This window comes from Oncorhynchus keta, chromosome 10 (genome assembly GCF_023373465.1).
Source record: "Oncorhynchus keta strain PuntledgeMale-10-30-2019 chromosome 10, Oket_V2, whole genome shotgun sequence".
In the NCBI taxonomy this organism is placed as follows: Eukaryota; Metazoa; Chordata; class Actinopteri; order Salmoniformes; family Salmonidae; genus Oncorhynchus; species Oncorhynchus keta.
This window is the reverse complement of record NC_068430.1, coordinates 76,871,908-76,887,901: the sequence shown is the minus strand read 5'-3', so window position 1 is coordinate 76,887,901 and position 15,994 is coordinate 76,871,908. Positions and strand designations below refer to the sequence as shown.

At 41.1% G+C, this 15,994-nt stretch overlaps 2 long non-coding RNA genes across 3 annotated transcripts; one reads left to right on the top strand and one right to left on the bottom strand.

The window, feature by feature from the left end:
• The first annotated feature begins 7,468 nt into the window (after positions 1–7,468).
• On the top strand, positions 7,469–9,015 carry LOC127932403 (uncharacterized). Of its 2 annotated transcripts, none has more exons than XR_008145146.1 (3): positions 7,469–7,533; positions 7,894–8,053; positions 8,925–9,015. It is a non-coding gene; the product is annotated as an uncharacterized LOC127932403 (long non-coding RNA). The 2 variants fall into 2 exon arrangements; XR_008145145.1 differs by lacking the exon at positions 7,469–7,533 and adding an exon at positions 7,629–7,693.
• A 3,599-nt stretch (positions 9,016–12,614) lies between these two features.
• Positions 12,615–14,523, bottom strand: LOC127932402 (uncharacterized). Its single transcript, XR_008145144.1, has 2 exons — positions 14,011–14,523; positions 12,615–12,785 (listed from the first exon to the last, which is right to left on the bottom strand). It is a non-coding gene; the product is annotated as an uncharacterized LOC127932402 (long non-coding RNA).
• Between the last annotated feature and the right edge of the window lie 1,471 nt (positions 14,524–15,994).

The window sequence follows — 15,994 nt, the reverse complement described above, 5'->3', positions numbered from 1 at the left end:
ATACAGTGTGGGCAGTATGATAGGGAAACAGAGACAGTGGAGAATGTACTGATACAGTGTGGGCAGTATGATAGGGAAACAGAGACAGTGGAGAATGTACTGATACAGTGTGGGCAGTATGATAGGGAAACAGAGACAGTGGAGAATGTACTGATACAGTGTGGGCAGTATGATAGGGAAACAGAGACAGTGGAGAATGTACTGATACAGTGTGGGCAGTATGATAGGGAAACAGAGACAGTGGAGAATGTACTGATACAGTGTGGGCAGTATGATAGGGAAACAGAGACAGTGGAGAATGTACTGATACAGTGTGGGCAGTATGATAGGGAAACAGAGACAGTGGAGAATGTACTGATACAGTGTGGGCAGTATGATAGGGAAACAGAGACAGTGGAGAATGTAGATATGGGATAGGAAACAGAGACAGTGGAGAATGTACTGATACAGTGTGGGCAGTATGATAGGGAAACAGAGACAGTGGAGAATGTACTGATACAGTGTGGGCAGTATGATAGGGAAACAGAGACAGTGGAGAATGTACTGATACAGTGTGGGCAGTATGATAGGGAAACAGAGACAGTGGAGAATGTACTGATACAGTGTGGGCAGTATGATAGGGAAAGAGAGAGACTGGTCCAGTATGAGGGAGAAAGGGGTACAGGAATTGAGTTTGATCAGCATACTGAGTAGAACATTGTTAGATACAGTCACAAATATTTGTATTTTTTAAGAGAAACAGGGAAGGCAGATAGGATTTAGTTCCTCGATCCCTGTCGCTGGCCCACACTCCAGCACAGGAGATGGCTTAATGCACCATAATGTTGGATGCCTACCGCTGATAAACCCCACAGAAGACCTATTTTCATCGTTAGTGTCTGGTCATGTAATGGATAATCTGACTTTCAAATCAGTGGAGGTGAATAAGTACACACTTTTACAAGGAATGAGAGATAATTAAGTAAGAGACACAGATTCCTACACTTAATAAAGTAGTAAGTTACTTTGCGGTTGGAAGAAAAATCCCAATAAGTTTTACCGTCATGTCTTCTTTGTCCAGCCATTAACAGTCCACAGGAATGTGGTGGATCAAAGACAATGAAAACTAGTTGTAACCGGTTCTGTACCGGTACCGTTCTGCATTGTGTTCTTGTAAGGTGTAGGTGGAAGACAAGGCTCTGGACCCAATTCTGCCGGTTATCTCTCTTTTAATGACTGCATGGAATGGATACAAATACAAGGCAAAAGTTAATGCTGCCGTCTGGCCTCCCATACAAGTATATTTGCCTCTCCTCATCACGCTCTGAGCAAACTCATTAGTAAAAGCGTCAACAAAAAAATACATTGAAAATATGAACATGTACAAAAGACTCACATTTCATTTGATAAATGTTGTACACCAATACAATAATAATTAGCTAATAAGTGCTAAATATTTCTTAGTGTACTATTGTCCCATTATACTTGAGGCATACAAATGAAGCAACGACGCCATTTTGACATGACCGGACCGGTAACAAAATGAACGACAGCTAACTAGGCACATTAAACATGAAATACAAAATCGTCACATTTCACAACATACCTGAATGGAACAGACACAAGGCAAAAGTTAATGCTGCCGTCTGGACTCCCATACAACCATATTTGCCTGATAAAAGACAGTGCAGAATGCCAGTGAGAAAATTATTTTTGTATCTCAGCCGCCGTCCACCTATCAGCTGTTTTGAACTTGAAAGCCGAAGAAGAGAAGGATCAGGGCAGTGTTTCACAAACATCATCTCGTTACCTCTCGGCTGAAGTACTCGATGTGCCGACCCTGCCTCCTCAAACACTCCTCGGCCACATCTACTGCCTTGTTCAAATGGATCCAGTACTTCATGGCATTTTCTCCTAGTACTTGCAAAGTGTTATAAAAAGAAATCGGCAAGAGGCATGGATGAATATGTCGACTCACTGAAAAGTTATTTCAGTATATCTATCACTTTGGGGTTCTCGTGAGGTTTCAGAGATGTATTGCTGTGGAGTTATCTTTACGATGTCTCTACCTCTACCTCTCCCCAGAAGCTTGGACATGATCTCCTGTGACTGTTCTATGACCGACACGCCCCTCTTTCTCAGGTAAGCATCCATGAGCTCCTCCCATTCATGTACTGAGTACTTGTCAGACCCCTCCCCTCTGAAACATGGAGTCTCTCTCACGTCAGACTGCACGACCAACTTCATACCAGATAAATGAAGGGAGGGTGTGTCAGTGAATGTCTGTCCTGCACTGGAGCTCTGAGAATGTGCGCCTCTATCCTCCTTCCTCTCACCTTCCTTCCTAATCTGAGCTGATATAGACTGTCCTATCTGATGGGCGAGTTGTGTGGTAAGATTTCCCAAGTCAGGACTGGCCACCTCTGAACTATCTGAATGTCACTAAGCATAATGAAAGGAGCTGACGGTGTGTCGTTAGGCACCCGAGTGGAGCAAAAATGTGGTGAATCGACAACATCTATAGTTCTAGCTGGGGTCTGAGGCAACTCCCTGAAAAACCTCCCTCTCCCAAGACCCAGTTGAAGCTCATCACTGAAAACACGGTCTCCTTTTTCAACAATATACAGTTGAAATCGGAAGTTTACATACACCTTAGCAAAATACATTTAAACTCAAGTTTCACATTTCCTGACATTTAATCCTAGTAAAAAAATCCCTGTGTCTTTGGTCAGTTAGGATCACCACTTTATTTTAAGAATGTGAAATGTCAGAATAATGGTAGAGAATTATTTATTTCAGCTTTTTTCTTTCATCACATTTCCAGTGGGTCAGAAGTTCACGTACACTCAATTAGTATTTGGTAGCATTGCCTTTAAATTGTTTAACTTGGGCCAAACATTTTGGGTAGCCTTCCACAAGCTTCCCACAATAAGTTGGATGAATTTTGGCCCATTCCTCCTGACAGAGCTGGTGTAACTGAGTCAGGTTTGTAGGCCTCCTTGCTCACACATGCTTTTTCAGTTCTACCCACAAATGTTCTATAGGATTGAGGTCAGGGCTTTGTGATGGCCACTCCCAATGCCTTGACTTTTTTGTCCTTAAGCCATTTTGCCACAACTTTGGAAGTATACTTGGGGTCATTGTCCATTTGGAAGACCCATTTGAAAACCAAGCTTTAACATCCTGACTGATGTTGCTTCAATATATCCACATAATTTTCCTCATCATGATGCCATCTATTTTGAGAAGTGCACCAGTCCCTCCTGCAGCAAAGCACCCCCACAACATGATGCTGCCACCCTTGTGCTTCACGGTTGGGATGGTGTTCTTCGGCTTGCAAGCCTCCCCCTTTTCCCCCAAACATAATGATGGTCATTATGGCCAAGCAGTTCTGTTTTTGTTTCATTAGACCAGAGGCCATTTCTCCAAAAAGTACGATCTTTGTCCCCATGTGCAGTTGCAAACCGTTGTCTGGCTTTTTTAATGGCGGTTTTGGAGCAGTGGCTTCTTCTTTGCTGAGCGGCCTTTCAGGTTATGTCGATATAGGACTCGTTTTACTGTGGATATAGATACTTTTGTACCCGTTTCCTCCAGCATCTTCACAAGGTCCTTTGCTGTTGTTCTGGGATTGATTTGCACTTTTCGCACCAAAGTACGTTCATCTCTAGGAGACAGAACGAGTCTCCTTCCTGAGCGGTATGACGGCTGTGTGGTCCCATGGTGTTTATACTTGAATACTATTGTTTGTACAGATGAACGTGGTACCTTAAGGCATTCGGAAATTGCTCCCAATGATGAACCAGACTCGTGGAGGTCTACAATTTTTTTCCTGAGGTCTTGGCTGATTTCTTTTGATTTTCCCATAATGTCAAGGAAAGAGGCACTGAGTTTGATGTTAGGCCTTGAAATACATCCACATGTACACCTCCAATTGACTCAAATGATGTCAATTAGCCTAACAGAAGCTTCTAAAGCCATGACATCATTTTCTGGAACTTTCCAAACTGTTTAAAGGCAGTAAACTTAATGTACATAAACTTCTGACCCACTGGAATTGTGACACAGTGAAATAATATGTCTATACAATTGTTGGAAAAATGACTTGTCATGCACAAAGTAGATGTCCTAACAGACTTGCCAAAACTATAGTTTGTTAACAAGAAATTTGCGGAGTGGTTGAAAGATGAGTTTTAATGACTCCAACCTAAGTGTACGTAAATGTCCGACTTCAACTTGAAGTCATATTCACTTTCAAAATACACAAATAAAATGGAATATATGTAACAACAATTTCAAATGTATCAGTTAATCTAAGAGATATACCAAACAAACCATTAGCTATTTTTTGGTGTGTCTAAGAGATTTCACTTCCAACCTATTTATAGCATAGCAACTCCCGGTGACCAAGCTGGTGTTGATCAACGGCGATTCATAATGATCCACGTTGATCTGCGTCACGGCACCAATGTAACCGGCTCTGCACCGGTACCTTTCTGCGTGTAGGTGGGAGACAAGGCTCTGGACACAATTCTGCCGGTTATCTCTCTTTTAATGACTGCATGGAATGGATACAAATACAAGGCAAAAATTAATGCTGCCGTCTGGCCTCCCATACAAGTATATTTGCCTCTCCTCATCACGCTCTGAGCAAACTCATTAGTAAAAGCATCAACAGAAAAATATTTCGTTTTAAAAATGTTGTACACCAATACAATAATAATTTGCTAATAAGTGCTAAATATTTCTTAGAGAGAGTACTATTGTACCATTATACTGAGGCATACTAATGAAGCAACAAAGCCATTTTTTACATAACCGAACAGCTAAAAAAAAAATTATAAAAAAACAGCTAACTAGGCACATCAAACATGAAATACAAAATCGTCACATTTCACAACATACCTGCAAGGAAGGGATACAAATACAAGGCCAATGTTAATGCTGCCGTCTGGACTCCCATACAAGTATATTTGCCTGATAAAAGACAAAAGACGAGAAAATCATCAGAAAACTCAAGATGTCTGCACCTGAAAGAGACCCTCTCCCGCAACAAAGCTAACGGTAGCTGGGCTAGCCTTGCAAAGTTGCACTCGGAACATGATCCCCATTCACATGAATGTATATTCATATAAACAGCAATGCAACAGTAAATCAGTGACGATATCACTTTTGCTCGTCTCTTCTTGTGCATTTGTGAACATGTGCATTCAAAAGACCGGAGCATACATAACACATACATATATACATACATACATACCTCCTCTCCTCATCAGGCTCTGAGAAAACTGAGGAGTAAAATAATGGCTTCCGTTGATGACATCACAGCATTAACACAATTTAGAAATTATTTACAATAAAATAGTTCACTCATGAAAGTAATGTAATATATCCCAAAATAACCTTAAAATAAATATGAGGGATTTTCTGGGAAATACATAACGTATATTTTACACCTGTTACATAGGCCTATACATGTTATATTGCAACAGCAGGCCTATACTGTTAAAAGAACCAGACTTCCATTTCCTTCCGTAAGAAAGGCACTCTGAGTCCTTAACGAAACACAAAACATAACGGGCAATTGATCCTACTTCGAATCTGAAACCTAATAGTAAGCATCAACTTCAATGACAGTTAACATAAAGTTAAAACACAAATATGACATTCCTGCGCCACAATAACATTGTCGCCGAGGATGGCTAACTAACGTTAGTGTTTGATTCAGATCATCCGTTTGGTCATCAAACAGCCTAGCTAGGTAGCGAAATGCTAACTAGACTCGGGAGTTCGTGTGGGACATATGTGCTTCAGGAGCCTGTGGGTTTGATATTATTCCACCATGGACAACAACAACTGGCTACTAGTTCGTTTTCTGACATATGTAATCCAATATCTTGCATTACTGCACCAATACTATAGTATAAATCTATTTATGCTTTAGAGACAGGCAGAAATGAATGCAATTACTGCATTTCACGGAGGAAAACGGGGGAGGGTCATATTATTTAAATTTCAGTCAGGGGGAGGATTTCGTGTTTTTTAAAGTTTGGTCCAGGGGAGGGTCATTTAATTTGTAATTGATTAAATGTCAGTATTTGTCACCATTTTGGAATTTACGTATTGAATTCCCATCTAACCTCAGTGTACAACCCTGCTCTCTCTCTTTTCTTTCCCTCTCTCTTTCTCTCTCAATTTCAATTTAAGGTGCTTTATTGACATGGGAAACACATGTTTACAAGTGAAATGGTTAATAAACAAAGTGAAATAAACAATACAAAAATGAACAGTCAATTTTACACTCAAAAAAGTTCAAAATGAATGAAGACAATTCAAATGTCATATTATGTCTATATACATTTACATTTAAGTCATTTAGCAGACACAGTGTTGTAATGATGTGCAAATAGTTAAAGCACAAAAGGGAAATTAAATAAACATTAATATAGGTTGTATTTACAATGGTGTTTGTTCTTCACTGGTTGGCCTTTTCTTGTGGCAACAGGTCACAAATCTTGCTGCTGGGATTGCACACTGTGGTATTTCACCTAATAGATATGTGAGTCTCTCAAAATTGTATTTGCTTTCAAATTCTTTGTGGGTCTGTTTAATCTGAGGGAAATATGTGTCTCTAATATGGTCATACATTTGGCAGGATGTTAATTAAGAAGTTAGGAAGTGCAGCTCAGTTTCCACCTCATGTTGTGGGCAGTGTGCACTTGGCCTGTCTTCTCTTCTCTATGCTCACTGAGTCTGTACATAGTCAAAGATTTCCTTAATTCTGGGTCAGTCTCAGAGGTCAGGTATTCTGCCACTGTGACCTCTCTGTTTAGGGCCTAATAGCTTCCAGTTTGCTCTCTTCTTTCTTCTTCATCCCTGAAGATTTCTCCAGCAGTTCACTTAATCCTGGTTCATCAACCCCATTACTCCTCAAAACAAATAACAATTGCTCCCTTTCCCTCACATATTTCAAGGAATGATCACACCTCCCAGTCAGATGTCTCCCAACCAATTTCAATGTACTATTGAGCCTTGTGTTTCTCAGCCTTGTGACAACACTTTCCTCCCTTCTCTCTCGGCCTGAGGACCTCCCTGCCCCCACCTTTTCCTGGATCTCATCCAGGTGTCTTCCCTTTCTCTCCCTGTTCCTGGATCTCATCCAGGTGTCTTCCCTTTCTCTCCCTGTTCCTGGATCTCATCCAGGTGTCTTCCCTTTCTCTCCCTGTTCCTGGATCTCATACAGGTGTCTTCCCTTTCTCTCCCTGTTCCTGGATCTCATACAGGTGTCTTCCCTTTCTCTCCCTGTTCCTGGATCTCATACAGGTGTCTTCCCTTTCTCTCCCTGTTCCTGGATCTCATACAGGTGTCCCTGTCTCCTGTTCCTGGATCTCATACAGGTGTCTTCCCTTTCTCTCCCTGTTCCTGGATCTCATAAAGGTGTCTTCCCTTTCTCTCCTTGTTCCTGGATCTCATACAGGTGTCTTCCCTTTCCCTCCCTGTTCCTGGATCTCATACAGGTGTCTTCCCTTTCCCTCCCTGTTCCTGGATCTCATACAGGTGTCTTCCCTTTCTCTCCTTGTTCCTGGATCTCATACAGGTGTCTTCCCTTTCTCTCCTTGTTCCTGGATCTCATACAGGTGTCTTCCCTTTCCCTCCCTGTTCCTGGATCTCATACAGGTGTCTTCCCTTTCCCTCCCTGTTCCTGGATCTCATACAGGTGTCTTCCCTTTCTCTCCTTGTTCCTGGATCTCATACAGGTGTCTTCCCTTTCTCTCCCTGTTCCTGGATCTCATACAGGTGTCTTCCCTTTCTCTCCTTGTTCCTGGATCTCATACAGGTGTCTTCCCTTTCTCTCCCTGTTCCTGGATCTCATACAGGTGTCTTCCCTTTCTCTCCTTGTTCCTGGATCTCATACAGGTGTCTTCCCTTTCTCTCCCTGTTCCTGGATCTCATACAGGTGTCTTCCCTTTCTCTCCCTGTTCCTGGATCTCATACAGGTGTCTTCCCTTTCTCTCCCTGTTCCTGGATCTCATACAGGTGTCTTCCCTTTCTCTCCCTGTTCCTGGATCTCATACAGGTGTCTTCCCTTTCTATCCTTGTTCCTGGATCTCATACAGGTGTCTTCCCTTTCTCTCCTTGTTCCTGGATCTCATACAGGTGTCTTCCCTTTCCCTCCCTGTTCCTGGATCTCATACAGGTGTCTTCCCTTTCTCTCCTTGTTCCTGGATCTCATACAGGTGTCTTCCCTTTCTCTCCTTGTTCCTGGATCTCATACAGGTGTCTTCCCTTTCCCTCCCTGTATCTCATACAGGTGTCTTCCCTTTCCCTCCCTGTTCCTGGATCTCATACAGGTGTCTTCCCTTTCTCTCATTGTTCCTGGATCTCATACAGGTGTCTTCCCTTTCTCTCCCTGTTCCTGGATCTCATACAGGTGTCTTCCCTTTATCTCCTTGTTCCTGGATCTCATACAGGTGTCTTCCCTTTCTCTCCTTGTTCCTGGATCTCATACAGGTGTCTTCCCTTTCCTCCCTGTTCCTGGATCTCATACAGGTGTCTTCCCTTTCTCTCCTTGTTCCTGGATCTCATACAGGTGTCTTCCCTGTTCCTTTCTCTCCTTGTTCCTGGATCTCATACAGGTGTCTTCCCTTTCCTCCTTCCCTCCCTGTATCTCATACAGGTGTCTTCCCTTTCCTCCCTGTTCCTGGATCTCATACAGGTGTCTTCCCTTTCTCTCATTGTTCCTGGATCTCATACAGGTGTCTTCCCTTTCTCTCCCTGTTCCTGGATCTCATACAGGTGTCCCTTTATCTCCTTGTTCCTGGATCTTACAGGTGTCTTCCCTCCTCCTTGTTCCTGGATCTCATACAGGTGTCTTCCCTTTCTCTCCCTGTTCCTGGATCTCATACAGGTGTCTTCCCTTTCTCTCCTTGTTCCTGGATCTCATACAGGTGTCTTCCCTTTCTCTCCCTGTTCCTGGATCTCATACAGGTGTCTTCCCTTTCTCTCCCTGTTCCTGGATCTCATACAGGTGTCTTCCCTTTCTCTCCCTGTTCCTGGATCTCATCCAGGTGTCTTCCCTTTCTCTCCTTGTTCCACAACTCTTTGCCAATGGTTTTGAACCACTGTTCTTATTAACCCTTTGGCTTCTGCTTTAAGGATTGACAATTCCATCTCAACATTACACACATGCTGATTCCCTCGTCACTTTTACCCCTACCTACATGTACATACTACCACAATTACCTAAACGACCTTGTACTCCTTCACATTGACTTGGTACCGGTACTCCTTGTATATAGCTTCGTTATTATTATTTAGTGTTACTATTTTCCAAAGCATTAAAAAAAAAACTTTTAAACTCTGCATTGTTGAGAAAGGGCTCGGCAGTTACCTGTATTTGCTTGTGATAAAATGTAAACTTAATCCACAGTTATTTTTTGAAACTATTGATCCTCTGTGGCTAAATGATGCTCTCTGGTGTATTTTGAAAATTGAGAGTGAGCTCCTGTGGTTGGATACAAAAATAAAAAAACAGAAAAACCTTTGTTATTATATCGTCATGAGCCTCGATCCATTTCAACTTTTGTGCACGTCTATGGCACCGACAGCAGGGGGAGGCTTGGAGAACATTCATAACAATGACATGACGCTACCCACTGGTTGAGGTGCAACCTATGAATAAGAAAACATTTGTTTTACATTTGTCTATTTTCCCAGCTCTCAGACTCTGTGTGTGTGTTTCTCTGTCTGTCTGTCTTGTACTTCCAGATGTGGCTGGAGGAGTGGTGGCCACTGGAAGGCAACTTTAATACTGGAGAAAATGTAAGAGCTAAAATGTATCTATAACATCTGATACAAGTATTCTATATCTATTAGGTACTACTACAGTGGTAGCAGGTGAGCCCTCCTTTAATAATCATATTTCATGAATGTACAGGGTCCATTTTGACACAAGACAACAATCCAGACTAATAATTTACCAAAGGTCAGATACTAATGAATACAAGTGTTTATATGGACAGAGTCGATCTGATCCCAGATCAGCACTCCTACTCTGATGGCGAATTCTCTCTCCCTGATCATCCTGTCCATCATTTCACAACGTCATCAGGTGTGGAGGTGTAACCAGGGTATAGTGATGTAGTAAATTAATGTCACCAGGTGTGGAGGTGTAACCAGGGTGTAGTGATGTAGTAAGTTAATGTCACCAGGTGTGGAGGTGTAACCAGGGTGTAGTGATGTAGTAAGTTAATGTCACCAGGTGTGGAGGTGTAACCAGCGTGTAGTGATGTAGTAAATTAATGTCACCAGGTGTGGAGGTGTAACCAGGGTGTAGTTATGTAGTATATTAATGTCACCAGGTGTGGAGGTGTAACCAGGGTGTAGTGATGTAGTAAATGAATGTCACCAGGTGTGGAGGTGTAACCAGGGTGTAGTGATGTAGTAAATTAATGTCACCAGGTGTGGAGGTGTAACCAGGGTGTAGTGATGTAGTAAATTAATGTCACCAGGTGTGGAGGTGTAACCAGGGTGTAGTGATGTAGTAAATTAATGTCACCAGGTGTGGAGGTGTAACCAGGGTGTAGTGATGTAGTAAATTAATGTCACCAGGTGTGGAGGTGTAACCAGGGTGTAGTGATGTAGTAAATTAATGTCACCAGGTGTGGAGGTGTAACCAGGGTGTAGTGATGTAGTAAATTAATGTAACCAGGTGTGGAGGTGTAACCAGGGTGTAGTGATGTAGTAAATTAATGTAACCAGGTGTGGAGGTGTAACCAGGGTGTAGTGATGTAGTAAATTAATGTAACCAGGTGTGGAGGTGTAACCAGGGTGTAGTGATGTAGTAAATTAATGTCACCAGGTGTGGAGGTGTAACCAGGTGTGTGATGTGATGTAGTAAAGGGTTAGTGATGTAATGTCACCAGGTGTGGAGGTGTAACCAGGGTGTAGTGATGTAGTAAATTAATGTCACCAGGTGTGGAGGTGTAACCAGGGTGTAGTGATGTAGTAAATTAATGTCACCAGGTGTGGAGGTGTAACCAGGGTGTAGTGATGTAGTAAATTAATGTCACCAGGTGTGGAGGTGTAACCAGTAGTGTGGTAAATTAATGTCACCAGGTGTGTAACCAGGGTGTAGTGATGTAGTAAATTAATGTCACCAGGTGTGGAGGTGTAACCAGGGTGTAGTGATGTAGTAAATTAATGTCACCAGGTGTGGAGGTGTAACCAGGGTGTAGTGATGTAGTAAATTAATGTCACCAGGTGTGGAGGTGTAACCAGGGTGTAGTGATGTAGTAAATTAATGTCACCAGGTGTGGAGGTGTAACCAGGGTGTAGTGATGTAGTAAATTAATGTCACCAGGTGTGGATGTGTAACCAGGGTGTAGTGCTGCTGGAGCTTTAATTAATAGAATACTTTGTGATCTTAACTCACCTGTCCGTCGTCTACTGCGTCCCTTTAAGTCAGAGTTGGATTTGAAGGCCATCTTTCTGGTTTATACGTGAATGAATAAAGAATCAAGTTATTAAATCAAAATGATAACATGAAGTGAAAGTCTTAGATTCTCACCTGAACCACATGATTCCAGAGAGATGGAGTATGAGAATCTGTGATTCCTACAGATTCCTGACCCAGTAACACCGAAACACAATCGCTCAAAATAAGGACATTAAATTAAAGCACAAACCTGTTGGCTCATACTGACAGTAGAGTTTGTCCACACTTGTTTACCATAGTTGCAGAGTTGAGTGTGTCGTGGAATTATCAGAATTTGTTGGTAACATTTGTAAGATGTTTAATATTCATCTAATGTGTGTAAGTTACTTCTCATAAGAATGTATTTTGTTGTACTATAGTGGTGGCCATTGGCAGTTATCTGTTCTATGTCAGGACTAAGTTGCATGGGCCACATGAGAGGGGAGAGGTCAAAGTGTCATCATGTATCATAAACATATCTTTTACTCCCTACTTTTCCCAGTGGGGAAAGGAGGGGTTGCAGTGTCTGGAATCATTCTATGCTCCCTCTTATGTTGTTTCTATCTTAACCTATAGACTCACCTCCTATCCGTGAGTTTGTCCAGGAGTTTGTGTTTAGAGTGGGTTGTATATAAATGACAATTTGATATATGCCTGTTGATATGGAGGATTTGATTGATGGTTCTGGGGTTTGGGAAAGGAGACAAAGCTGAACGATAATTTATAGCCCACTCTGTCTGACTAGGGGATATTCTCTCTGAAGTAAGGTTTTTTCTCTGTGTAAGTTCCTAAGATCTGTGTTTTGTCATGTCGTCTAGGAGGGGGTGGATCTTTGCTATAAAGGATCCCATTTGCGATTGTGTAAGGGACTCTCAACTTTTCAGTTAGAGATACTGAACTGTTGAAAGTCAAAATGCTATTGCAAATGCTTAATTATTATTAAAGGTGAAGATTAAGCATAACTCTGACTCGTGTGATTTGCTCTCTCATCATTTGGTAATGAAGGAAATTTCCACGACAAGTGTGAATAGCAACCTCAGACAAGCATCCCTCTGATCCCTCTGACTCAGTTAGTTTCACAGTTGCTGAGAGAGTTATGGAAACCACTATTGCATCTGTGAAGAACAGCTCCTAAATATGAACAATGCATGCCAGAAAAACATTGAGAAACAACTTTCCTTTATTAAAAATGTCTATAGATTGAATTGCAAAGCATAGGAGAAAAATGTTCACTGAAATATTATGAATGGGGCCAAACCTGTCCGGGAACAGAGAAAGACCAACACACTTCCTGCTGTTCTCGAGGCCGTTGTTGCATCTCCCTCCCTGCAGTCTTAGAAACATGAAGATAAACAACTAAAACATACTTTATAACTGGTAAACAACTAATCCTGATACTTCAATTGAAAAATCAGTTATTATAACAGATGTGTAGCACTGTAAGACACGTGTTTCTCTGTTGATTTGTTCTAAACCTGTTTTATTCTCAGGACCAGGACTATAACACTGAGTATTGGGACCCAGGACAACAACATATCCTGGTCTCTATTCTCAGGACCAGGACTATAACACTGAGTATTGGGACCCAGGACAACAACATATCCTGGTCTCTATTCTCAGGACCAGGACTATAACACTGAGTATTGGGACCCAGGACAACAACATATCCTGGTCTCTATTCTCAGGACCAGGACTATAACACTGAGTATTGGGACCCAGGACAACAACATATCCTGGTCTCTATTCTCAGGACCAGGACTATAACACTGAGTATTGGGACCCAGGCCAACAACATATCCTGGTCTTTATTCTCAGGACCAGGACTATAACACTGAGTATTGGGACCCAGGCTAACAACATATCCTGGTCTCTATTCTCAGGACCAGGACTACAACACTGAGTATTGGGACCCAGGCTAACAACATATCCTGGTCTCTATTCTCAGGACCAGGACTATAACACTGAGTATTGGGACCCAGGCTAACAACATATCCTGGTCTCTATTCTCAGGACCAGGACTATAACACTGAGTATTGGGACCCAGGCTAACAACATATCCTGGTCTCTATTCTCAGGACCAGGACTATAACACTGAGTATTGGGACCCAGGCTAACAACATATCCTGGTCTCTACATACTCAAATAGTCTTTCTTTTAAACAGTCTTTATTAAAACATTTATGTGGAATCAGCATGAAAATATATGAATATTGGTCTCTCCATGTTCACCAAACATTAGTATGTCCAGATGTAACAAATGTAGTTATGGGTCTTAGCTAATGTAGTCCTGTACATTAGCTAATGTAATTAATTGGCAAGAGTTTTGCTCAGAAACAGCAAATGCACTAGATGACATCATTTCTGCATTAGCAAAATGTAATTATTGGCCTGATCTCTTCTCAGAAATGGCTAATGTAATTAGTGACATCTAATTATCTCCCACACACTCTCCTTGGGCCATCTAGTGTTGGGAATGACATACACATGAACATACAGTGTAACCAAAGTATAATACTAGAACTAAATTACAGTGAGATTATATACATGTATTGTACTTACATGTGACAGTGAGTCTCTTCAGCAGAGAGGAGAATCTGTCTGTATCCTCACTGCTGACTGGGTCTAGGTAGTTATTTTGGTATTTGGGTTGGTGAGACGTCTGTTCTTGTACCAGATGTAGGTGGGGTTGTCAGTCAGAGTACAGGTGGTGCTACAGGTCAGTGTCAGTCTGTCACTATAGTTTGAACTTTTGCCTTCGGGCCTGTGATTAAAAACAAATAACAAACGACAACCATTGTAATCAAACGATGTCTCTGTGACTGTATGACCTCTGGGATATGTGTAAGAGCAGGACAGATCCACGGTTGACCTCTTTTAAGGCACAAATACTCTGAGGGGTGTAAGTCACACTCCAATTGAAGTGATTGAAGTTTTTCCCACACTGATCACAGCTATAAGGCTTCTCTCCTGTGTGTATGCGTTGGTGTTTAGTCATGTCTCCTGACTGATTGTACATCAGTATTACATTTTAAATCTGTTATTAAATAATATGAATAAAGACTTATTTGAAAAGTTCCTGAGTTGGTGTTTACATCACCCTGTGTCACATCAACCCTTGTCACATCAACCCTGTATCACTTCTATTAAGATTTTAACCTGTAAATCAGTTGAATAGAGCATGGCGCTTGAACGCCAGGGTAGTGGGTTCGATCCCCGGGACCACCCATGTAGAATGTATCACACATGACTGTAAGTCGCTTTGGATAAAAGCCTGCTAAATGGCATATATTATTATATTATATATATATATCAATTATATTATTATATTATTATTAATATTATTTAACCCAACTAACACAATCATTTCTCCAAGTTTTACCATCGTTGAGTAAAGTTACAAGTGCAGAATAATATGATTATTGTGAAGTCAATTAGTATAAGAGTTTGATTTAAACATTGACATGCTTTGAAAGAACAATCTCTCTAATAAACCTGTTTACATGGACACATCTGAAATCAGGCTGCTCTGATGGCACTTTTACAGCGATTATCAATCAAAATAAACGTTCTTCCACAGCGACTATGTTATGTTTTTTAAGCAGTATAAAGTTTGTATGTGAAAGCTATTTCTAAACTGTATACTTTGTTTTTCCTGAACTCAGTCAAAAGAAGTTAGCTGGCGCTGCTTGTGTTAGAACATACACAGATTAAATACACCTCTATAACTCTGATTAAAGTGTTTACATGTCCTAATCATTCTAAAGATTGTTCAGAAAACCAGGTGTTTTTAAAGGCGTATCCTTACTTCAGTTATGACCTCACACCAATTAAGATCAGCAGAGTAAGATGTTTACATGACTAATGACACACCCAGCCTACTGCCATAATCAGTTTAATAGGAAATGATTAGTGTGCATGTAAAGCACTAGTTATTTGGTTATTTAACAGTCATTTCTGAACATTATTTATTTCATGTGATTAGTGATTAATTTGCATCTGTCCCTCATTTTAAGGTCAACTTACATGAACTGAACTCTTGTTTTAATATGGTGAAACTGTTCCTTACATTTTTGGGGGAAAAGAAACATTGAATGTCAAATCATAGAGTAAAAACAGGTTTGCTGGTTCTCGTCTTTTTATCGATTCTCTGGTGTTTTTTGTAGAAAACTGAGCAAGTGAACCATTTTACCCATAAAGTAAAATGGTAGAATATATATTTTTTGTGAAGCTAGCATTCAATTTTCACTCCCCGTGGAACAAAACTAGCTTCCATTACCCCTGTCATAAGCACATTTGTGGCTGATTTCAAAGGACTATTTTACCAATGTAAACTAGTGGTTTTGTTGTTTTCAGTTGTCCCGTTACTTTATTTAGCACATTGTCACTTAGTACAGTATGTATTTTCATATAACCTCTTGGGAAAACATGTTTTTATGAAGTTGAACATGTGCTCTTCATGAAAGAACGTTACAATTAGGTGAAATCAAAAGTGTTTTGGGGGGAGCAAGTTACACTTCTCAGAATTGGGTGGAACGACCAAATA